Consider the following 26,490-nt stretch of genomic DNA (forward strand, 5'->3'; position numbering starts at 1 on the left):
TGAGGTATACAATTTCTGTGAGTTTTAACTTGCATTTATTGTAATATGAGTCAAGTTGAATATCTATTCATATGCTCAAGGCTCATGTTTACATCTTTTTGTAAATTGCCACTTCGTGTCTTTTATCCATTTTTCTACAGGATTATTAGTATCTATTTTCTCTTCAAGTGTTAAAGGCTTTTTGTATATTACGATGTTGGCCCTTTTTGTGTGATATACACTTCAAACACTTTCTCTTTGTCATTTGTACTTTTACTTTGCTTATGGTGTTTTTTTGGTCGTTTATAGTCAATTTATCAATCCTTTATCACATCTGGATTTTTTAGTCAAAGTTATTTCCCTAAATCCAGATTGTAGAGGAATTCACCCATATTTTCTTCTAGTACTGGGAAAGTTTTATTTTTTTACATTTATATTTCTGATCCATTTAAAGTTTCTTCTTCTATATGACATGAGGAATGGATCTGTTTTTTAAAATGGTTATCCAGTTGTCCCAACATCATTTATTAAAAAGATCATCTTTTCCCCATTAATTTGAGATACCACCTTTATAATATACTGGATTTCTATGGATTTCTATTCTATTCTATTTGTCATTGTCTCTTCATAAGCCAGTCCAACACTATCTTAATTATAGAGGCTTTGCAGTGTTCATATCCAGAGGACTAGACCCCCGCCCCTCACCCATAGTTCCTCCCATTTACGCTTTTCCTGCTTATCTTTGTGTGTTTCTTTCTTTCTTTTCTTGTTAGCTTGATTGTGGTATAACTGACAAATAAAATTATAAGATGTTTAAAGTATACAACATGATGATTTGGCATACACATGTATTTATTTTTTCATACGAACTTTAGTCTGAATATGTCTAGCTTGATAATAAAGCTTATCGATATTTTCATTGGCTTACATTAAATTTATAAGTTAACATAGTAAAAAAAATGAGATCTTGATTGTGTTGAGGCATTCTAAGCAAGAAAAAGGGTTATCTTTCCACTTGCTCAAATCCACTTTTGTGCCTTTCAAGAGGACTTATACTTTTCTTCAAATAGATTTTTATCATTTATTGTTATGTTTGTTCCTAAATATTTTATCTTTTTTGGTACTCTTATAAATAAGATTTTTCTCATTCATTATGTCTTCTAACTGGCTATTACTTTTGTATATGAATGCTACAGGATATTGTTATATTTTCATTGTAAAATATGGTTTTTAGCATTATAAATGTCTTGGCCTCATTTTATGCTTTTGGCTTGAATTCCATTTTGTCTGGTCTGAAGATTTCAATTCCTGCTTTCTCATTGCTGTCATTTGGCTGGTAAATCTGTGCATTCCTTTATTTTTAGCCTTTTTGAATCATAGCATTTTAAATACGTCTATTATATATAACGTAGAGTTTGGGTTTTCATTAATGGATAGGTTTGAGAATTATTTTAATAGAGGAGTTAAGCTCATTCATGTTTATTGATACGACTGTTAGGTTTGGTGCCAAGTATGTCATCTTACGTTGCAATTTCTGTAAGCATTATGTTTTCTGTGTTTCTTTCTCTTTTTGATGTCTTCTTTTTTTCCTTTGGCTATGTATGAAGTTCATGTTTCTGTTGTAGTGTTTTGCTTTAGTACTTATAGTATCCTTGATACCCTTTTGTCTTACTTAACCTTTTACTATCTGAAAACTTTCAATGGCTCCCTCATCTCAGAATAAAATTCAATATCCTTGCTATGGCCCACAAGGCCTTCCATCACCTGTTTTTTGACTATTTTTTTGGAGTTTTTTTCCTGTGACTCTCCACTCACTCCCTGAACTCCAACAACATGACTTTCTTGGTCTTCCTCAAACATATTCTCATCTCAATGTCTTTGCAGTCGGGTTATCTCTGAGTGTCCTTCCCCCAGATTTGTACACCATTTACTCCCTGAATTCATTCAGATCTGGGCCCAAATTTTATCTCATCATCAAAAGAGTCCCTGACTACCATATTTAAAATATCATGGCTACATCAATCTCTAGCCCCTGATCCTACATGATTTTTCTTCAAAGCATGTACCACCACTTGCCATTGTTAATATAAGTTACAGGTAGATACTGAAGGCCAAATAAAATATTTAAATGGTCCCCTCAACTAAAGAGCATATTTTCCATGGTTTCTTGGCATCATTAAAATGCTCTCCAGCTAAAATTCTAAAACTTGAAAATTTGAGTCAAGTATATTGAGGGTCTCAAATAGAGAATAGAACTGGAAAGTTATGTGGCATTGAAAATGCAAAAGGGTAACTCTGCCTGACAACCAGATGACAGCCCTGCCTGTTGAAGTTTTTCTCTAGGCTGTTTCCACACTACAATTTGGAAGTTTCATCCACATCTTATTCTGTGGGCCTTATATGTGGGCCTGTTTCTTATGTTCCCTGGACCATTCTAACAGGAATCTAGGATAAGGGTTTATTTGAACCCATGCGTAAAACTGTACAACATGAGAACCCCCAGAATGGAAGTCTAGCACCAGCTGTCTCATGCAATTTTCCAACTTCATGCTACATAAAGCAGAGTATAGAGGCATGGTGAATTGATGAGGTATAGCATAGTAACCTGGGGCCTCAAAATTCGTGCCAGATGAGAAGGCATTGGAGTGGGCTTCTAACTACCAGCATAATTTTGTAATTCTGGCCAAAGCTTGTGAGTGAGAGATAGCCCAGTCCCAAATGGTGCCTGCGATCTGTGGCTATATTGTAGAATCCTGGTGTGGAAGAATTTGGTTCCCATAACTTTGCTCAAACTTCTATGAAGTAATGAATACCTTTATAAACAGTAATGGCTGTTGTATCCTGGTAAGCTAATGATAAATATAGGAATATCTCCAGGGCCAGAATAGGATGGAGACTGGATCATGGGAAAATAATTCTAAAAATGGTTCTCCAGGGCTAAGAGATAAATCAGATGGTACTGTATTTAAAAAATGGGAGAGAAAAAATTATAGATATTTACATTTATGCTCTGAGAGCAATGCCTGTATTTTCTGTAGGATGGCTTCTTTGCTAAAGACTATTAACTTGAGAGGGGAGAACTACCACCAGATGATATTTTAATGGCCAGCATAAAAAATGTGTTACTTTTGCTATGATTTCACCAAAAAGACATGTCTTGGTAGAGAAACTTGGATCATATTTTAGAAGCTCTGTTGGGTCTTTCTCATGAAGTAAAATAGTAACAACATTTTAGGAAGAGAAACACTAATATGTTTCCCTTTCAGAAGCTATTTAATGCAACAAATGTTTAACAAGCTTTTGCTGTGTTCATGGCAATGTACTAGATACTAAGGGAATATAAAGAGGAATAAAATATATCCCTTGACCCCCAAGCATTTGTGATGTTGTGAAGAATATTCCAACGGCTAAATCTTCTGTGTTGTATGATAAAAGATGGTAACTATACAAATGATTCACCTCACCCAGATTTATAGTAGCTGATTTTTTTTGTGTGTGTGTGTGAGGAGATCAGCCCTGCGCTAACATCCGCCAATCCTCCTCTTTTTTTGCTGAGGAAGATGGCCCTGGGCTAACATCCGTGCCCATCCTCCTCCACTTTATATGGGACGCCGCCACAGCATGGCTTGCCAAGGCAGTGCGTCGGTGCGCGCCCGGGATCCGAACCAGCGAACCCCGGGCCGCCACAGCGGAGCGCACGCACCCAACCGCTTGTGCCACCGGGCCGGCCCCTATAGTAGCTGATTTTTTTATCCCTGCTTTAAAAGGACCTTTCTAGTTGAAAAAAGAAAACCCCACAAAACCCTTTTGTAGAACAGCCAAACAACTTGCAATGTTAGACAAAGGTAATCAGCAGTGAGAAAACATTAGGGACTGATTGATGAGGTGGAAAGACTTTTGATTGCCTGGATATGTGGTAAGACAGTGAATCCATATGCCTTGAAGCCAAACTGATTTTTTCCAGAGGGTTGTCATACTGAAAAACTCTTAAGAAAAAGAAAACTGACATTAAAGGAAGACATTTTCAGCTTAAGCAAGGGAATATTTGATAAATCCAGGAGGAAAATCTATTGACATAACCTTATAGTTCAGGGAAAATCTGTAAGGAATAATGGCACTATGTAATACAAGAAGGAGGAGGAAATGATGGGCATAAATGGAGTATGAAGGAAGGATCCTTGGAGGAGGTGGTATTTAATCTCAGCCTTGAAGGATATGAATGGGTCAAGTCCGTGGGGAAGAATGACTGAGTCAGAGGAACAAGAGTGAGCAAACATAAGAAGCCCTGAATTTGCTAGGAATCTTGTAGAGAAAAATATTTGTCTGTTGGATTGGTAAGAGCCGAGGAAGCAAAGATAGTTTGCAACTAGTTCACAGAGAGTGTTCATTTGAACTTTAATATGCAATGAAAAAAATGTAGGATGTGAAGAATAATGCAATGAGATCAGGGCTTTAGAAAGATAACTCTGGGGGGCCGGCCCCGTGGCTTAGCGGTTAAGTGCGGGCGCTCCGCTACTGGCGGCCCGGGTTCGGATCCCGGGTATGCACCGACGCACCGCTTCTCCGGCCATGCTGAGGCCGCGTCCCACATACAGCAACTAGAAGGATATGCAACTATGACATACGGCTGTCTACTGGGGCTTTGGGGAAAAAAGGGAGGAGGACTGGCAATAGATGTTAGCTCAGAGCCAGTCTTCCTCAACAAAAAGAGGAGGATTAGCATGGATGTTAGCTCAGGGCTGATCTCCCTCACAAAAAAAAAAAAAAAAAAAAAAAAAAGAAAGATAACTCTGAAGGAGCAAGGTAAAGGACAAGTAGAGTATGTGTGATGGTAGTCCAGACCAGGGAGTAGAAGCACAAGGACTCTATCTCATTTTGTCCTCTCCAAATAACTAGCATATTATTGAGTGCATGGCAGGCATTCCACAAATATTTCATTCACTCAGCACTTGAGTATAGCCTGTCTACCATGCGTAAGCATCTGTGGAGGCTAGAGAAATGGAGAAATATTCCATTGTTCCCACGAAACTTAAAATCTTTATTGATTAGTCATGAATTTACAAGGTTTTTGAGGGTCATACAAGGTTCAGTTGCCCAACTGTTTTGAAATGGTTTGCATTTGGCTCTCAAAGATATCAGCAGTCAGGACCAAACTTCAAGAATAAACCATACAAAATATTACTAATTGCAGGAAACAAACAAACAGACAAACTAGGCTCTCTGTTACATCTCCATATTGCTCTTATTAGTTTATTTCCACTGACATTGAAATGGTATCTAGGAAACCAGAAATGGAAAATATCACATCTGACTATGGGGGACCAATCAGGACCCTATGGAGAAACTGTTCTTTTTGTATATTTCCAATGCATGAAGAAAAATCTCTACCTAGAAGCCAAACACCCTAAGCCAATGTCCAAGTTGCTTTTCAGACATTATCCAAACATGTATAATGTAGGCAATAGTTGCTTGACAGGGATTTGGAATCAGGAAGAGAAAAGATTTTTTGGTTGAAAATGACATGGTAATATTTATCTTCACAATGCTGTGTGTATTCCCCAAGCCTGCCTTCATTCTTAACCCCTAAAGACAGAAATAAACTGGATTCAAGCCAGTGGGTCAAGATCCAAATGTAGCACATAAGCTTATTCCTGGTGCAGGTAGGAGGTCCCAGAGAACAGCATGTCCTATAAAACGTTGCAGTAGAGAGAGATGACCATATGCTCTTGCCATTTCTACTTGTCATTTTCCACTCCCCTTTCCCCTGTAGGTGACTGATAAGCAAAGCTTAACATTGATTTCAACAAAAAAACACCACAAGCTGTACATCTCAGCTTGTTCTTCAGCAAGTACAGTCTGTTTCTGAGCCAGTGTTTGGAACTTGAAGTGACGACTCAACTCAATAATTTTACTCCCCTCTCTCTCAATCTCAAATAATATTTTTGCTGCATCTTAATCCCGGGGGTAAGAAATAGGGCTGTCATAGGATGAAAAAAAAATCTTGTTGAAGAATTCCCTCTCCTTCAGCAATACAACATCTCTTTTGGATATTCTCCTACTGAGCATGTGTTCAGAGGGCCTTCTCACCTCATCAGTAATCTGTATCTCAGATGTCACTTCTTTTTGAGGAAAACCTTGATTTTCAGTTTCTAGGGAACATATAAAATAAAATCTTACAAGGGAATTGGAAGTCGGGGTGTTGAATGAGGCAGCCACAAACTTCTGGTTAAGGCAGGCACTGAGACACATACAGGCTAAGCTTGTTCTGGCCATTCCTTTACCAAGACAATTGAGGATGCTTAGGTTTTACAGATCTTCCATCCTCAAGGAAAGATTATATCATGATAACCAATCCATGCTTGGGCTAAAAAACTTGTAAAGAAATCCTAAAATGTATACCACAAGGATCATGACCAAAGAGTTTCTCTGCTTGATGAGAGCTTCTGTGTGGTGTCCAGAAGCACACTGTAAACTGAGAAGACGCATTGTCACTTAAGACCCTGATTAAGGTTTTATTTCATTAAATTTTAAGCACAGTTCACCATATTGACACATATCTCTACTTTTTTCAGTTTCACCCATGTTTATCCCCTCCAATTGCAACTTATAAAGAATGCTGCCCTGAAAAGGCAACATCCTTTTGTATAGATTCATTAAAAAAATCTTTAAAAAATCAACATTTATTGGTTTCTACCACATCTAGCCCAAGACTGAACTTGACCACCCTGGACAGCATACCGATTACTCCATAACAGCATTATGCCCATAAGACCATAAGAATCTACTATTGCTCCTTGAAAAGATGGAATTGAAAAAGTCTCTTCCCAGAGAAAACAATGCTTCCCTTTCTACCCACGGACAATTGTTTTTCCTAGAATTATACTGCCGGAATTGAAAAGTTTACCTCTCACACACAGGCTTTTAGAAGCACTGTTGATGTGGTCACATTTTAATGTCTAGACGTCCATCTGGAGACCTTGATTGTATGACTGCCTCCAAGTATGGTAGAACCATTATTGCCAAAACCTCAAGGTGTGCATAGATCTATATCAAAATTTTTCCATAGGGTTGAGGTTTCCCTCTAAAGCATTTGAATTATAATTTAACCATTCCACATAGAAACATTTGGAAATTTATTTTTTAAAATCACTTTTTAAAATATCAAAACACACCTTCTCATTGCCAAATACAAATGATAGAAAATCACACAATGTAAAAATATGGTTCTTTTCACAGTTTTCATTTCTCAGTTAAAACTCTCCACCTCTTTGTAGATTGTCTACTTTTCTCTACTAGACCTTTAACACATTTATCATAGTTATTTTAAAGTCTCTGTCTTCTAATTCCAACATCTGGACTGCTTCTATTGACAACTTTTTCTCTTGATCATGAATCACCTTTTCCTTCTTTGCCTATCTCATAATTTTTGGTCGTATGCTGGACATTGTGTGTAAAAAGAACCATAGAATGAAATAAATATTAACTCCTTGAAAAGAAAATATCCCTTCCTCTTCAGACTGCTGATGTGGGAAGTTGAGTCAATCTAATCATCTAATCTATAATTCAGCTGAATTGGGAATTTGTTGCAGCTTTAGTTAAATTCAGTCCACCACTGACTTCAATAGATTTGAGAGCAGGATCAGAGAGTTGCCTTCATCAGAGCTTGAGATCTCATTACTAGTGAGAGTCTTGAAATCCCTCTACACTCTACAATAACACTCCCAGCTCTCCAAATTATAAGAGATCTCTCTCTTCTTTATGACTCAGCCATCAGCTTTTTAGTTTTTTGTGCCTTGTGAAATCTCTCTACCATAGTACCCTGCCACCAGCCTTCAGAATACTGATGCTTTAAAAAAAGATGTGTGCTGGGGCCGGCCCGGTGGCATAGTGGTTAAGTTTGTGCATTCCACTCCCGCAGCCCAGGGTTCCCCAGTTCGGATCCTGGGCGCAGACCCACTCACTGCTCATCAAGCCATGCTGAGGTGGCTTCCCACAACGAAGACTTAGAAGGACATACAACTAGGACATACAACTAGGTACTGGGGCTTTGGGGAGAAAAAAGAAAAAGAGGAAGATTTGCAAGAGATGTTAGTTCAGGGCCAATCTTCCTCAAAAAAAAAAAAAAAGATGAGTGTGTTACATTTGGTGAGGGCCTATGCTCCTTAAAGGAAATCTTTATCAGATCTGGTCTCCCACAGATTTTGGCATCTAACCCCTTTCATTTGGCAAAGATGCTGTGTAAAAGAGTTGGCAGATGAGCACATTCTTGCTTTGGTTTGGATTTGCTCAGGATTCTCATTTGTCATGCCAGCTCACACCTGGCCATGAAAAGATTGTTACAAATTGGGCTTATTTATTCTTACTCCCATCTGTAGTAGGGTTGCTTCTTCTTCTGCCATGCCTTCAGGGATGAAAGAAGTTGTCGCATTCTTCTCTCCTAGGAGTAGCTCATCTCTTTCTGTTTATTTCATTTGGGTTTCTTTGTATCCTCACCTCTCCAATGAGTTTTTTAGAAGTGTGATTTTGTGTCTTATCCAGCTTTGTCTTATTGTCAGGGTGAGAGCAGTGGTCTCTTACAACATTCTACATTCTAACTGGAAGAGAAGTCATACAGTAAAAATGGAAAGTCTTCCTTCTTGCTCCCCAAATGCATCCATCTGTATACACATGCACACACTTACTTATTTGTTTATTTATTTGTGTGCATATGTATGTGACTTTTAAAATAAATATTTGGCCTGCTATGCATTCTCTCTATAACTTTCTCTTTTTTTTCATCAATGTGTTGACTGTATATTTCCCTGCCAATACAGTTCGAGTTAGCACATTCTTTTGAACACTTGTACAGTATTCCATCATATTGGCTGAACTATCATCTATCCAAGCAAGTTCTTACTGATAGACATTTAGTCATTAAGTATTTTAATATTATAAATAATGTATCCATGAACAATCTTACAAAAGTATGCAGAGTTTATGAGTATTTCTAGGGTCGAAGTCCTAAAAGCAAAACAGCTCATTTAAAGATGTTTACTTCTTTTACAAGGTAACGTTACATGTAATCTAATCTTTTCATATCGCTCTGTGCCATTATTGTGACTATTATCACTGTACTGCTGTGATGCCCTGATCACTTGTTGACAAGTGTTGGACTATTTGACCCCTGACATAAAGGCCTGAGACCAGAATAACCCAAAGTAGGTTCTACGGAACACTAGTGCCATGAATATTCCAGAAAAAGGGGTTCTGTGGTCAAGTTAGATTGGGAAGCCCAGTATACTATATCCACATACCCACCTGTCTTAGAGATTCAGAATGTGCTTCAATATATTAAAGACTTTATGAAGCCATGCAGAAGAATGATCTATTTACCTTTATTTCACCCAGTGCTTTCCACACCTATTGATCAAGTAACTCTCATTGTCTATTATATATTGATGTCCTATAGAAAGAAGTTTGGGAAGTGCTCCTTTAAATAATTTTGTTCCTTTAAAAATAAATCCAGATGTTCCTGTTTCTTCTGTCTCTTACCTTGTGATTAGGCTTTCAGCACTATTCACAATGAGTTGCCCTTTTCTCCTGATCTCTGAACCTCCTAGTTCAGAAAGGCTATCCCCCCTTAGAGATGGGAAATGTCCATGCTTGCTAGAATTGTTTACGAACTAAAAATTAGCAGACTTTAAGAGAGGGCCTGTTGAGCTCTCCCACGAGCCAATAATGAGAACTTTTAATGCCTGAACTCTATTGAACTTACGTGGCCTTCCCATAACTCTTTTTTTTGTCCTTTCAAGATTCTCGTCTATATTTTTCCATAAGTGAAGCATGATGTACTTGGCTGTCTCCTGAAGTCCTGATTTAGAGAAGTCTCTTGCTTATTTAAGGGTTAGGCAGGGGGGGATGTATCCTACCAGAGGAAGAAAATTAGGAAAGTTCAGTAATCTTATTCATGATAAGATATCAGAAGAGAGCTGTGCAGTTAAACAAGAGAGACCATATGTTAGGTATAGTCACCATTAATTGTGAACTTACTCTATGCCAGCCATGGTGCAAAGAAGTTTGCCTGAATCATCTCATTGACTTCACTCAACAATAGACTAAGAAAATAGTATTGTTATCTCCATTTAACAGATGAAGAACCTTGGGCCCAGTGAAACTAAAAAAAATTATTTGTTTAAAGTCACAAAGCAAATAAAAAAATAAGTGGGGAGAGATGAGATTTAAACTAAGGCTTTCCAATTTCAAAGTCTGTCTTTAACCACTACAATATTCTGTCTACTGTGTTGGTGTGCGTGTATGTGTGTGAGTGTGTATATCCGTGTGTGAGAGAGAGAGAGACAGAGACATAGAGGGAGAGAGAGATAGAGAATGAGAATGAAACTAACCAAAGCTGCAGTTCTGGTATGTCAGATTAACTAGAATGAGAGTCAGAGATTTAAGCCCAGAACAAGCTGGGTAGAATTTTCATCCCTCTAGATCAGTCATCCCTCTAGATCCTATTCTATTTGCTGTTCTCATTTCTCCTCTGGAGTGTCCATTGACATCAGTTGTAGAATATGCAACAGAAATCTGCACTAGATAAAGGGACTACAGAGCATCTCCGAGCTAAGAAAAACCCCCAGTCCAGAGAGTTTCATATATAGAAATTTGGCTCAATTCCTAACGAATTTAGATTACATGAAATCAACACTGTTTTCTCTGTGGATAACCAATCAATACAGGTACAAAAGAAGGCTTAGATTAATCTGCAGCTGGAAGCACATATGAGAAAGCAAAGCACAGATTTTCAAAGCTCAAAAAAACCTTAGGCTTATTTGATCTAGTGTCATGATTACAATTTGTCACATGCAAAAAATATTTATTCAACAAACTTGTATCGAGCACTTCACTTTCAAACATCATGTCGATTGTTGCAATGCCTACACAAACACAGTGATTGGAAAAAATTACGGAATGAATTGCTTGAGTGCATCTGGGAAGATTATAAAAAATGGAAAATTAAAGAAAACATAAAAATGTGTGCTACTAACTTCTGACATGCAAATAACCATTAGCAGGAAATAATTTAAATGGCATTAGTGAAATAAATTTAATATTAGAAATTGCATATTCATTCCACAAATATTTGCTTAGCACCCCTCACGTACTACATATGTGTTAGGTCCTAGGAACGTGGCGGATGCATAGGACAGTTTTTGACCTTAAACATCCTACAGCTAAGTGGGAAAGAGAAACATAAAAAGGATAATAACCACACAACTTCTAAGGGATATAATAGTGGCATAAACAAAAAAGTGGAGAAAAGTCCTGAAGAATTGGTTAACCTTTGTGACAATGCATAAAGCTAGTTGCCACATTATATTTAGCCTCTGGAAATATTAGAAAAGATTTTGAGGGTCACAAGTGAATACCCTATTTTACCAATAAGAAAATCAGGCAGAGAGAGAGAAGATGGCTTGCCCAAAGCTAGCAATTGGCAGAATGGGAGTAGGAAAAGCCTTGACGCCCGAGCTAGTGCTCGCCCACATACAGTTGAGAACTCTCTGTTGGAGATATTCAAAGAAGACGTGTGACCTTTCCTGGCACACCTCTCACTTGGGAAGCAGTTATACCTACTGATTTTCTACTCCTGAGTTGCTTAGGTTAGGATGAACATTTGTGAGCATGCCCAAATACTTGCCAGAAACCAAAGGAAAATGCGAACAGTTTGCAATAAACATTTTCATTACAAAATGTGACAGGGGGTACTTTTTTGTGAACTATTTTACATTAGAACCACCTGCAACAAACTGGGAACTGCTGGTGTTTACTGAAAAACCCCCTTTCTTGGCGTAACAGGAATGCAAATAAACAGCTGTTGTATTTTCTGCAATGTCATTGCTTGGAGGTCTGTTAAAGTGCCTTTTGTTTGTGTTGGATATACCTCTAGGTCACTAAGAGTTACTATCTGTTCCAGGAATTAGTTTAACTCCCACTATTATTCATAAAATAATGAAAACTATAAAACCAATATCCAGCTCCTATTCAGTCTGAATCTGCTTTCAGTTTTACTCATTAGACTACTGAGATATAGAGGCAAAAAAGTTTTGTAGAAACTAGATAGGAATCTTAACCATCTTCATGTTCTTCAGCCCCCAAATTCCACTGCTTAGAGTGTGTCTCAGAGGTTACTCAAAAGAAGAAAAACAATCATTGTATTAAACATACTTTTAAGAGAACTGGTTATAATAGTAAAAATTATGCAAACATCTTACATATCAAATTTGTAGAGACAAGCTAGGTAAATTAGGACAATTTTTGGAACATCATAAAGCCATTAAAAATATTAATAGCTATACAGCTGCATTAAAAAATTGTTTAACAAAATGTTTGTTTTTATTTCTGATATAGCTGATTAGATAAACTAAAAATCTTATAAGACAATTTGACTACATACTCTGAAAGTCACCTAGAAGTGAAAATATAACAAACATCCTTTTAAGTGCTAGCTAAGCACTCAAGAAAGTAAAGAAAATCCCAATGAGTCACAAACAAAAGAGGAACAGAAAAAGGGAGAAATCATGGGTATTTTTCTGAATGCCTAAAGTGAGCTTTGGGGATTGTAGATAGGGCCAATAGTCTCCATATCATAAGAATTTGATTTTTTAATATACACTAGTGTGCAAGAGCCAAGATCTTGGGCTTCAATTATTTGAGGAATTTTGAATTAAGTTGCCTATATGAAACTGTGAACTTCAAAGGGCTACAGCTTCAGTGAAAGACTCGAATTGAAGAAAAAGCCCATCAACAAAGAGACGCCAGTGGCTTATACACCATGTCCTAAGCTCAAGGAAAGGTATTAAGAAACCTCCCCTGAAAATTCTTAATGAATCTGTCTTCATTTATGTTTGGAGTTTGATTTTTATACCATCTGCTTGGTCCAGTAATTATTAAGCTGTAAATAGCACATATACAAATGGTCTTGGGATCTTCTGCTTCTGGCCATCATGGAGTAATTGAACTAGACTTGCCTCCTTCCATGAATGATTAGAAAACTGAGCAAAATATGTAAAACAGTTCTTCTCAAACAATGAAAGAAGACAGTGTAGAGCTCTGATTCCTAAAAACGGGGGAGAAAATGAGGTAATCTTTCAATTGCCCTAACTTCTGCTTATAGACACTTTCCAGACCACAGTGCAGGGAGGGAGAACTCAAGCAGAGCACAGTAGACTCAATGAGTAGAGAAGACTGAAATAAGAGTGCAGGAAGGCTAAGGTGAAAGGAACTTGTGGGCCAGTGCACCAGAGGAAACTATACAGAGAGAGAGTTCCAGAAAATTGCATAGGGGTCCCTTTGATTCTGTCACTAAATATTAAAGTGCACATGTACAGGATGAGACTACATGAGCCCAGCCAAAAAAAACGTGGCAACTATAAGCTGGTCAATTCACAGAGCTCACATGGGGCTGGGAGATTTTTGAGTTCTGAAAAGATAGAGTGGAGAGTAAACATTGGACACTGAGGGCACTCAGTAGCAACCCAGTAAGACCACACCTTACACACCTTACTAGGTGAGTTAAATTAGCACCAGAGTAAAAGTTACTTTAGACTAACTCAAAATAATCTAAAAAATATGATTCAAAAGATCGATGTAACCTACAACTAACTTACCTGACTGCCGGAACAAGTCCAACACTTTTCAAGGGAAGACAAAAGATCTAGCTAATCAACAATGTATAAAAGTCACAATGTCCAGCATCCAATCAACTATTACTAGACTTACAATGAAGCAGGAAAATGTGACCCATTTCCAAGAGAAAATTCAGTCAATAGAAACAGATCCAAAAATGACAGAGATGATGGAATTAGCAAAAAGGGGCCTTAAAATAGCTGCTATAAATATTCTCAGTGATTTAAAGGAAATTTGAAGATAGGAAAAAACAGATACAAAGAAGAACCACACTTTTATAGCTGAAAAATACATTATATTTAAACAAGAAATTCACTAGATGGGATTAACAGATAATTCTATATTCAAGAAGAAAAGATTATGAGCCTAAAGGCAAAAGAGTAAAGTTATCCAAACTAAGCAAAGAGAGAAACAAAATAACGGAGAAAATAACAGACTCGGTGACTTGTAGGGCAGTAATAAGTCAACTAACCTTGTGTACTTAAGAGTCCCAGAAGGGGGAATGGGAGAAAAAAAATGTTTTGAAGTAATAATGGCTGAAAAATTTTTTTAATTGATAAAAACCATGAAAATACAAATCCAATAACATCAATGAACTCCATGTAGGATAAACATAAGGAAAACCACACTACAGCACATCAAAATTAAATTGCTAAAAAACAGTGATAAAAAAGAAAATCTTAGAAACAGCAAGAAGAAAAAAGACACATTACCTAGAAAGGAACAAAGATAAGAATTATTAATTATTCATTGAAAACATGATCATGTACATGGAAAATCCTCAAAACAGTTACCAGAAAAATAAGTAAATTTAGGAAGCTCATAGGGTAAATATATAAAGTTCACTTGTATCTTTATAAACTGGAAAAAATGATTGAAAGAGAAATTTAAAATACCATTTACAAGCACCATAAGACTCCACTATACAAAATATGTTACCTACAAAACTTTTCTGAAATCAATTTTTAAAAACCTAAATAAATAGAAAGACTTGCTAAATTCATGGATTGGAAGACTCAATGTTGTCAAGATGTCAATTTTATTGAAATTTGTCTGTGAATTCCACACAATCCCTATGAAAATGCAAGCAGGCTTTACTATAAAAATTAAAAAGATGATTCTAAAATTTATATGGAAATGCAAAGACCTAATGTAGCCAAACAAATTTTTAAATGAAGAACAAAGTTGGAAAACTTGTATTATTTGACTTCAAGAATTACTATAAAATTGTTTTAATCAAGATAGTGTTGTATTGACATACATGTGAACATGTTGACCAACAGAACAGAGTAGAGACACAAGAAATAGACATATATGTATATGATTGATTCTTTTTTGACAAAGCAGCCAAGGTAATTCAACAGGGAAAAGATAGACTTGTCAACAAATGGTGCTAGAACAACTGGCTATCCATAGGGGAAAAACAATGAACCTTGAAAAAAACTTAACTCACATCAGATCTTAATGTTAAAGCAAAAACTACAGAACTTATTGAAGAAAACATTCTTCTGTGTTACCAGAATTAGACAACAAAAACTTCAAATAAAAACTAGCAAGGCTAGAAAATATGAATGATGAAAATCACAAAAGAAGGAATTGAAAATATGAAAAAAGAACAAGACTCTATAAAAATGACCAGGCAGATATAAAAGGAACCAAATAAAACTTCTGGAATAATAAAAAAAAAATACAGTCAATGATTTTTAAAATTGATTGATGTGTGAAACAACAGACAAGACATAGGGAATGGAGAAGTGGTGAACTGGAATGTATTCATAAAGAAATTATCCAAAAAATAGAACAATGAGTAAACGAGATAAAAACTATGAGGAAAAAAGAGACTTGGAGAACAGACTGAGAGAGAGAGAAAAGTGAGAGAGAGAAAATGAAAGTGTGACCAATCAAAACTACTGTTCTGATATCTCAGATTAGCTAGAATGAGATTCAGAGATTGAAGTCTGTGCCATACCTAGACACAGAGTAAACTTGTAGAATAATAGACAAACAAAAATCTCAGAAAAACATATAAAAGATATATATTATTTGCAAAGAAATAATTAAACTGACTTATTGCAAAGATAGAAGACAAAGAAAATGGTGCTAGAGAAAAATAACTTTTAACCTCAAAGTATATATTCAGCTAAAGTAGTATTTAAGAGTGATAACAAAATAAAGATGTTTTCAGACAAAAACTAAAAGAATTTAACTGCTAAGAGACTCCCACTAAAATAATTAGTAAAGAAATTAAACCAGTAGAAAAAAAATTGGAATAAAAGAAAAATGCTGAGCAAAAGTTTTTAAAACATTTTGGGAAAATCTAACATTGACTGTATGAGAGAACAATAGTACCATTTGATTTAGGGGTAATAAAAAAAAGGTAGAATTAAATTCTGGGTAACAATTGGTACGACAGGAATGGCAGCAGGACAGGCAGATGATCAGAGTTAAAGAATTCTAAGTTCCATGGGGGAGGTAAAGATATAAATAATTTCAACTTTGTTATGTATACATGGTAAATTTTTAAAGTTAATCAATAAAAAGAAGAAAATACATTGAATAACTTCCAAACCAGTAGAAGTCAGAAAATAGAGAAATAAGAATAGAAAATATTTAAGTAGAAAGTACTGAATAAGATGGCAAAATAAATCAAAGTGTATCAAATCACAAAAAGATAAATAAGTTAAACTTGCCTGTAAAGATAGAGATTAGCTTCTTGGATTAAAATTATTCAGGAGATAAGTCAAGATGGTGGCATAAGTAGACTCTGAACTCACCTCCTCCTGCGGACACAGCCAATTTACAACTACTCATGGAAAAATTACCCCTGAGAGAGAACTGAAAACTGGATAAGAGGAACTCCTGCAACAAAAGACAATCCTAATTGAGGTGGAAGAGGCAGAAACTCCCTTCTCGAGAGGAAAAACGCCACCTTCACAAGCTGCAGTGGCTCACAGCTGCCTAGGAGCAGCCCAAAGGTCGGCAGCCCTCCCTGGAGGAGCAGGGACCTGAGCCAGGGAGCGCCCCCGCTGTAGGCATTTTGTGGACCCAGCACAATCGAGACAAGTGGCATAATATCTGACTTTGCCTGCTACTAAACCATTGGGGAGTATCCCCAGAAAAGCTGGTTCATAAAGAAATTAAAACCGGCTCTCAAAGGGCACTTGCACAAATTCACCCGTTTCAGAAAGCAACCTAAAATCACCAGAAAGAAAGGTGCACAGTGCTTGGGTGAAAAGAGACTCGCCTGATAGGCTCTGAGTGCATTGCAGTGAGAGGTGAGACCTCTCCAGGGACTGAGACATTGGCGGCGGCCATTGTTGTGGCCTGGTGTGAGCGTGCTGACAGAGACACCATTGGAGTTCTCCCTGGGGCCTACTAGCCCAGGGTCTGCCCCACCCAGTAGAGTACTGATTTAATCCAGCTCAGCCAGGGCACGGAGCCTGCCCTAGGGACTGGCCCCACCCAACAATAAGCCCTCAGGCAACTTGTGGGCCTGCATAGATTGGTGACTGGATTCTCTGCAGCCTGGCGACTGAGCCCACTTCAGTGGAGCAGGGCATGCACAAGGAGTGGGTGGAGAGTGTGGGGTGGTGGTGGAGTGTATGGGGCTCCTGCCTTGGAGAGACTGGGTCCACTTCAGGAGGTTGGGGCATGTGCACAGGGCAGGACTGTGTTAACTGTGTGTGTGGTCCTGTGGGGGGCAGGGCTTGTCAGCTGCAGAATACTTGTGCTTCTCAAAGACCCACATAGGAGGTTTGCCCCACCTTTCAAAGCCTGAAACAATTGAGTGCTCCCATGCCTGAGGTCAGCCCCACCCAGCTGCAATCCTCAGAGAGCTGACAAGAGACCTAAAGGCTGGAGGCTTATACCAATTGTAAGCCCCTGAACCTAACAACCTGCCATGCTGGGGGCCTACTCACTTAAAAGAAATACTGCAACACAAACGTGCTATCAGAACTTGCAGCCAACTGTGCTGGGGCTCCCCACACCTGATAAAGAGACTGAAGGGCCCACAACAACTACAAGCAGCTGAGCACTATAACAGCTGGCCAGGAGCATAACTCAGCCTCCGTGAGCACCTACAGGGAGAGCAAACAGGCCACAACAGAAGGACACACATAGCCCACATAGGGGTCACTCCTGGAACATTGAGAACTGAGGGAAGCACATTGTGGGCCTCATAAGGCATCACTTATATAAGGTCACCTATCCCAGAGCAGGAGATGTAGCTGACCTACCTAACATGTAGACACAAGCACAGGGAAAGAGGCAAAATGAGGAGGCAAAGGAATACATTCCAAGTAAGGGAACAGGACAAAACCCCAGAAAAGGAACTAAGTGAAACAGAAATGAGCAACCTACCCGACAGAGAGTTCAAACAAAGAGTGTTAAGGATGCTCATTGATCTTGGGAGAAGAATGGATGAACTCAGTGAGAATGTCAACAAAGGAATGGAAGATATAAAAAAGAACCAATCAGAAATGAAGAATACAATACTGAAAATGAAAAATTCACTAGAGGGACTCAAAAGCAGAGTAGAGGATACAAAAGAATGGATCTGTGAGCTGGACAAAAGGCTAGAAGAAATCACCCAAGCTGAACAGATAAAAGAAAAAAGAATTAAAAAGAGTCAAAACAGTCTAAGGGACCTCTGGGACAACATCAAGCGCACTAACATCCATGTTATAGGTGTCCCAGAAGGAGAAGAGCGAGACAAAGGGGCAGAGAATGTATTTGAAGAAATAATAGATGAAAACTTCCCTAACCTAAAGAAGGAAATAGACATCCAGGTACAGAAAGCACAGAGAGCACCAAATAAGGTAAACCCAAAGAGGCCCACACCAAGACACATCATAATCAAAATGTCCAGAATTAAAGAGAGAATCCTAAAAGCTGCAAGAGAAAGACAAGTTACATACAAAGGAAACCCCATAAGGCTATCAAATGACTTCTCAGCCGAAACCTTACAGGCTAGAAGAGAGTGGCACTATATATTTAAAGTGCTAAAAGGAAAAAACCTACAGCCAAGAATACTCTACCCAGCAAGGTTATCATTCAAAATGGAAGGAAAGATAAAAAGTTTCCCAGACAAGCAAAAATTAAAGGAATTTGTCACCAAGAAACCAGTACTACAAGAAATGCTAAAGGGACTTATTTAAGGTGAAAAGAGAAGACCACAAATAGGAAAAATTATGTATTTCCATGATAAGAGGGTAATGGATACAAATGCACAAAAAAGAGGTTAGATATGATATCAAAAAAATAAAATGTGGGGGGAGGGGAGGTAAAGAGTAGAGCTTTTACACAGAGGTCAAATTAATGAGATCATCAATTCTGTATATGGACCCCATGGTAATCCCAAACCAGAAACCTATAATAAATACACAAAAAGCTAAGAGAAAGGAACCTAAACATAATACTAAAGAAAGCCATCAAACCACAAGGGAAGACAGCAAGAGAAGAAGAAACGAAGAGAGAAAGACTACTAAAACACTGAGAAAAAAAAAGTTAAAAAATGGCAGTAAGTACATACTTATCAATAGCTACTTTAAAGGTCAATGGACTAAATGCTCCAATTAAAAGGCATAGGTTGGCTGACTGGATAAAAAAACAAGACCCATATATATGCTGCATACAACAAACACACTTCAGACCTAAAGACACTCACAAACTGAAAGTGAAGGGATGGAAAAAGATACTCCATGCAAATGGCAATGAAAAGAAAGCTGGGGTAGCAAGACTCATATCAGACAAAATAGACTTTAAAACAAAAACTGTAAAAAGAGACTAAGAAGAGCATTATGTAATGATCAAGGGAACAGTCCAACAAGAGGAGCTAACACTTGTAAATATCTATGCACCCAACGTAGGAGCACCTAAATATATAAAGCAATTATTAACAGACATAAAAAGAGAAATAGACAGTAACACAATAATAGTAGGGGACTTGAACACTGCACTCACACCAATGGATAGATCATCCAAACAGAAGATCAATACAGAAATATTGGCCTTAAATGACACACTAGAACAGATGGACCTAGTAGATATATGCAGATATATGCAAAAACCGAAGAATACACATTCTTTTCAAATGCACATGGAACATTCTCCAGGATTGATCACATATTAGGCCACACCACAAGTCTCCATAAACTTAAGAAGATTGAAATAATACCAAGCATCTTTTATGACCACAAGGGCATGAAACTAGAAATCAACTATAGGAAGAAAATCAGAAAATCCACAAATATGTGGAGATTAAACAAAATGCTACTGAACAACGATTGGGTCAATGAAGAAATCAAAGTAGAAATCAAAAAATACATGGAGACAAATGAAAATGAAAATACGACATGCCAGAATTTATGGGATACAGCAAAAGCGGTTCTAACAGGGAAGTTTATAGCAATACAGGCCTATATCAACAAACAAGAAAAATCTCAGATAAAAAATCTAACAATGCACCTAAAGGAACTGGAAAAAGAAGAAACAAAGCCCAAAATCAGTAGAAGGGAAATAATAAAACTCAGAGCAGAAATAAATGAAATAGAGACTAAAAAAACAACAGAAAAAATTAATAAAACCAAGAGCTGGTTCTTTGAAAAGATAAACAAAATTGACAAATCTTTAGCTAGACTCACCAAGAAAAAAAGAGAGAATGCACAAATAAGTAAAATCAGAAATGAGAGAGGAGAAATTACAATGGACACCTCAGAAATACAAAAGATTATAAGAGAATACTATGAAAAGCTATATGCCAACAAATTCGACAATCTGGAAGAAATGGATAAATTCTAGTTCATACAACCTTCCAAAACTGGATCAAGAAGAAATAGAGCATTTGAATAGACAAATCACCAGTAAGGAGATCGAAACAGTAATCAAAAACCTCCCCAAAAATAAAAATCCAGGACCAGACGGCTTCCCTGGTAAATTCTACCAAACATTCAAAGAAGACTTAACACCTATCCTTCACAAACTCTTCCAAAAAATTGAGGAGGGGGGAAAGCTCCCTAACTCATTCTACGAAGCTGACATTACCCTGATACCAAAACCAGACAAGGACAACACAAAAAAAGAAAATTACAGCCCAATATCACTGATGAACATCGATGCAAAAATCCTCAACAAAATACTAGCAAATCGCATACAACAATACGTTAAAAAGATTATACACCATGATCAAGTGGGATTTACTCCAGGTATGCAGGGATGGTTCAACATTTGCAAATCAATCAATGTAATACACCACATTAATAAAATGAAGAATAAAAATCACACGATCATCTCAATAGATGCAGAGAAGGCATTTGACAAGATACAGCATCCATTTGTGATAAAAACTCTGAATAAAATGGATATAGAAGGAAAGTACTTCAACATAATAAAGGCCATATATGACAAACCCACAGCTAATATCATCCTCAATGGTGAAAAACTGAAAGCTATCCCTCTAAGAACAGGAACCAGACAAGGATGCCCACTCTTACCACTCCTATTTAACATAGTATTGGATGTCCTAGCCAGAACAATCAGGCAAGAAAAAGAGATAAAAGGGATCCAAATTGGAAAGGAAGAAGTGAAACTCTCACTATTTGCAGATGACATGATTTTATATGTGGGAAACCCTAAAGAATCCACCAGAAAACTTTTAGAAGTAATAAATGAATACGGTAAAGTTGCACGATACAAAAGCAACATACAAAAATCAGTTGCATTTCTATACACTAACAATGAAGTAGCAGAAAGAGAAATTAAGAATACAATCCCATTCACGATTGCAACAAAAAGAATAAAATATCTAGGAATAAACTTAACCAAAGAGGTGAAAGTTCTGTACACTGAAAACTATAAAACATTGCTGAAAGCAATTGAAGAAGACACAAAGAAATGGAAAGATATTCCGTGCTCTTGGATTGGAAGAATTAACATAGTTAAGATGTCCATACTTCCTAAAGCAATCTATAGATTCAATGCAATCCCTACCGAAGTTCCAACAACATTTTTCACAGAAATAGAACAAAGAATCCTAAAATTTACATGGAACAACAAAAGACCCTGAATAGCTAAAGGAATCCTGAGAAAAAAGAACAAAGTTGGAGGTATCACACTCCCTGATTTCAAAATATACTACAAAGCTAGAGTAACCAAAACAGCATGGTACTGGCGCAAAAACAGACACACAGATCAATGGAATAGAATCGAAAGCCCAGAAATAAACACACATTTATGCACAGCTAATCTTCAACAAAGGATCCAAGAACATACAATGGAGAAAAGAAAGTCTCTTCAACAAGTTGTGACCCACACATCTACGGACAGCTAATCTTCGACAAAGGAACCAAGAACATACAATGGAGAAAAGAAAGTCTCTTCAACAAATGGTGTTGGGAAAACTGGATAGCCACGTGCAAAAAAAATGAAAGTAGACCTTTACCTTACACCATTCACAAAAATTAACTCCAAATGGATTAAAGACTTGAATGTAAGACCTGAAACTTTGAAACTTCTAGAAGAAACCATAGGCAGTACGCTCTTCGACATCGGTCTTAGCAACATATTTTCAAGCATCATGTCTGACCGGGCAAGAGAAACAATAGAAAAAATAAACAAATGGGACTACATCAAACTAAAAGCTTCTGCACAGCAAAGGAAACCATCAACAAACAAAAAGACAACCTAACAATTGGGAGAAAATATTTGCAAACCATACATCTGATAAGGGTTAATCTCCAAAATATATAAAGAACTCATGCATGTCAACAAGAAAATAACTAGCAACTCAATTAAAAAATGGGCAAAAGAGCTGAACAGACATTTCTCCAAAGAAGATATACAGATGGCCAACAGGCACATGAAAAGATGGTCAACATCATTAACCATCAGGGAAACGCAAATCAAAACTCCAATGAGATATCACCTCACGCCTGTCAGAATGGCTATAATTAACAAGACAGGAAACAACATGTGTTGGAGAGGATGTAGAGAGAAGGGAACTCTCATACACTGCTGGTGGGGGTGCAAACTGGTGCAGCCACTGTGGAAAACAGTATGGAGATTCCTCAAAAAATTAGGTTGAAGTTCTAACCCCCGGTACCTCAAAATGTGACCCTGTTTGGAAATAATCATTGCAGACGTAATTAGTTAAGATGAGGTCATTAGAGTGGGCTTTAATCCTATATGGCTGGTGTCCCAACAAAAAGGGGAAACTTGGATACATAGACACACAGGGAGACATCATGTAAAGGTGAGGGTAGAGACGAGGGTGAAGCTTCTACAAGCCAAAAAACACCAAAGATGGTCAGAAAACCACCAGAAACGAGGAGACAGGCAAGGAACAGATCCTACACTCACAGCCCTCAGGAGGAACCTGCCAACACTGAGACCTTGGACTTCCAACCTCCAGAACTGTGAGACAATAAATTTCTGCTGTTTAAGCCATTCAGTCTGTGGTACCTCATGACAGCGGTTGTAGCAAACTAATACACATTTCTTTAAAGAGACAATTTATTAGAGAACAATGGATGATCTGCCTAGATAAAATGGTGAAGAAAAATCTTCCTGAGAATGTCTTATTGAAGCTTATTGAAGGATAAGAGGGATGCAGGCATGCCACGATTTTGGGGCAGAACATCCCAGTGAGAGAGAATGATGTGGCCAACCCAGCTAAGGCAGAAAAAAAGTTGTTTACAATTAAAAGGGAACATGATTATGGGGGGCAGTGGCAGCAACTGATGATAGAATATAGGTTCCTGGGCCTTTTGAAGGATAAATGATTACCAAAAACAGAACACTCAAAGTCAGGTTTGTCCTCAGATGTTTGGGGGTCCCCAAGGCCATCCTGACTTTATAGGATCCCGTGACAACCCTCAGACAGAGAGAACTTACTATCCTCAAAGTATTATCCTCACAGGGAACATGGTGAAATCACCATTTCCGGGGATGTTAGAATAAAATCGCAGATGCCTCAGAATGCCTCCAAGCCCCAATCTGCCCTCTGAAGTATCCTTACACCATCTCTGACATCTTCACTGTCTGTTTCACTATTCCCTGTCCACTCACCACCACGAAGCACAGCCCATTCTGTTTCTCTGCTCTAACTTAAAAGTACATTTCAAATAGGTAATACAAGCACAAAATTTTAAAGATAAAAAAATAGTTTACAGTGAAAATTATCTCTCCCCTGCTCCATTCCAAATAGTTTCCCTCACAGAGGCAATCACTATTACCAGCAAAGTCTATGCATTTATAAACATACATGAATATTTTATTTTTGCAACACAATCGTAGCAACTATACACTCATTTCTGCCCCTTGTTTTTTTTCTCTTGGAGCTTCCATATTGATGTCTCGAGAGCGGCTTGTTCTTTTTTAGCAGCTATAAGCGTAGTTTTCTTCTGTGGTTCTAATTTCTTGCTAGTTTTTCTCTTTTACTGGATTGAACTCTGCATCTCTGTAATTTTTCCTCATTTGTCTGTTCTCTGGAGCCCTTGAAAATGGAGCTAATCCCACTTGTACTCTACTGAACTCCTGCATGAAGTAAGGAAAGTTTCCCTGCACTGCCTGGAGGCTGGCAGAGTGCCCTGCTGCCGTAAACATCTGCAAAAGTCATGGTGAATTCTGGAAGGCAGTAGAGATACTGGTTAAGAAGACAGATTGCCCATGTTCAAATCTAGATTCTGACACTTACAGCTAAGTGACCTTGGACCAGTTACTCAAACTCGGTGTCTCCTCAATTTCTTCAACTGTAAAACAAGAATACTAATAGCACCCATGCAAATAGGGTTGTTGAGTGGATTAAATGACGTTTGTCAAATGCCTAACACATGGTAAGAGTTCAGTCAATGCTAATCATTGTCATTATCTCCAACTCCCTTAGAAGATAGAGCTCAACCTTCCAATACCTCTTGGACTGTGCTCAGAGAAAGACACACACAGGGAAGCGAAGCCTCCACTCTCAGCTTGTGTCTCTCTCTTGAACCTTGTTGCCTCTGCTCTAGGGGATAATTGTGTGTGTGTGTGTGTGTGTGCATGCATGCACACACTTTTACTAAGGAAAGATGGCGGTGCCTGGTTGCCCTCCAAAACTCTGCCCGTAGCTTGTTTTCAGATCCTGTCCTTACCGGCAGCAAGAGCAGCTGAACTTGGTCTGTGTCAGGGGAGTGCCATTTGACTTGCAACTATCTTCCCACAGAATCTCCCCTTCTCACACCTGGGCCCATCTGCTCACACACACAGCTGCCATACTCAGAGGAAACAGCGAGAGCCTCTGGGGCGCTGGGCCACCGCAAGCACTGTGTAAATGCTCTTACATGCCTTATATTTCACTGTACCTGTGGCCTTGGCAGGCCAGTGAGGCTTCTGGCTCTGGAGAATGTGGGTTAGTCCCAGGTGGCCCTTCTAGGTGGATGTGACCCAGTTAGTGTAGTCACTCAGAAATGTCTGTGTGTGCTTGCCAGTTCTCAAATCAACGGCATTGCGGGCAGCTTTGGTTCAGCTTCTAAAATGAGCAGACAGCTTAAAACCTCAGTGATCTAAATGGTGTCTTCAAGATACACTTAACAAGACAGTCAAATTTAACGAGATGCTGTTAAATACCAATGATTGTTTAATATGAATATGCTGAGGAGCTGCCATGTAGAGACAAATACTAGTATTAATTACTGCTAAATGATTTTATTCATCAGCACGTAAATTTCAATGTTTCTTATCAAATTGGGATACTTATGTGCAGAACCCTAAATATAACATATAGGCAGTGACATATCGTCTTTAAAGCTCTTCTTTCTCCCCAAAAGGAGAATAAGAGCTAATATATGTAGTATGTGGCCACAATCAATATGCCAGGCTCCATTCTAAGCACTTTACAAATAATACAGTTAACTCTCACGATAGCACCATGAGGTACTCCTGTTTTTATCTCTATTTTATATATAAATAAACAGAGGCACAAGCTGGATACATAGCCAAATATCAAACACCCCTATGTGGAAGGTACTGGAGCCAAGATCTGACCCAAGCTGAATCTGGAGCCTGCATGCTTAACTGCTGATCATACCATCTCCCAAATGAATGCAGACTTGGAAACGTCTAATTTTCAAGCTCTAGTCTAGTCTAATACTGAAGGGACATGGGGCTTTGGATCCAGATAGACTGGGTTAGAATCCTGACCCCACACTTACTAGCTGTGTGCCTGCTTCCTCATCAGGAAAATGTTAGCACTAACATGCTCACATGGTAAGACAATGCATGTAGGATGCCTCACATAGGGACTAGCACATGGCAGGAACTCAGGTTCACTCACTGGACTTATTTATGGAGCAGTCAATGTACCACCCTGTGGTAGACACTGGGCAAACAGGGCAAAAATGATGAGCAAAAGCAGTCCAATGTAGTTCATGTTCTTATCACACATGTAAATGAGCATATAATTGAGCCTGGACAAGTGCAGAGAAGGACAGGGGTACATGCTCCCACGTCACTATAAAGGCGACTTTGAGCAAGACCAAAAAGGCTTCCCAGAGGAAGTGATGAACACCTGTAATTCTCATCCTTTATAGAAGCAGCTATTTGGCCAAACGATCTGCTCGTCTCTATGTGTGGGCACAGTGTATGCCATTTGATGGTTTTTTGCTGTGAACTGGAGCATTTGAACTCAGGAGGCCATCAGAGAATGCCAGACTGGGTCAGGGACTGGTGTTCGAAATTTGATCTCTGCCTTGCTATGAATCCTTTGGGGATGTGTTAAGAAACCTCAAAATTGACCTCCTCTAGCACAGTCTCTAACATACGAAAGGTGCTCAGTAAATATTAGTTAAAAGAATAAAGAACAAATACAAAGCA

General features: G+C 38.1%; 1 protein-coding gene across 2 annotated transcripts in view; it reads left to right on the forward strand.

Annotated features, from left to right (window-relative positions):
• The window catches only part of ATP10B (ATPase phospholipid transporting 10B (putative)), a 300,183-nt gene that overhangs the window by 76,148 nt on the left and 197,545 nt on the right, over positions 1–26,490 (forward strand). The window lies entirely within an intron of this gene.

This window comes from Ceratotherium simum, chromosome 4 (assembly GCF_057802395.1).
Source record: "Ceratotherium simum simum isolate JZ-2026a chromosome 4, ASM5780239v1, whole genome shotgun sequence".
NCBI classification, from domain to species: Eukaryota; Metazoa; Chordata; class Mammalia; order Perissodactyla; family Rhinocerotidae; genus Ceratotherium; species Ceratotherium simum.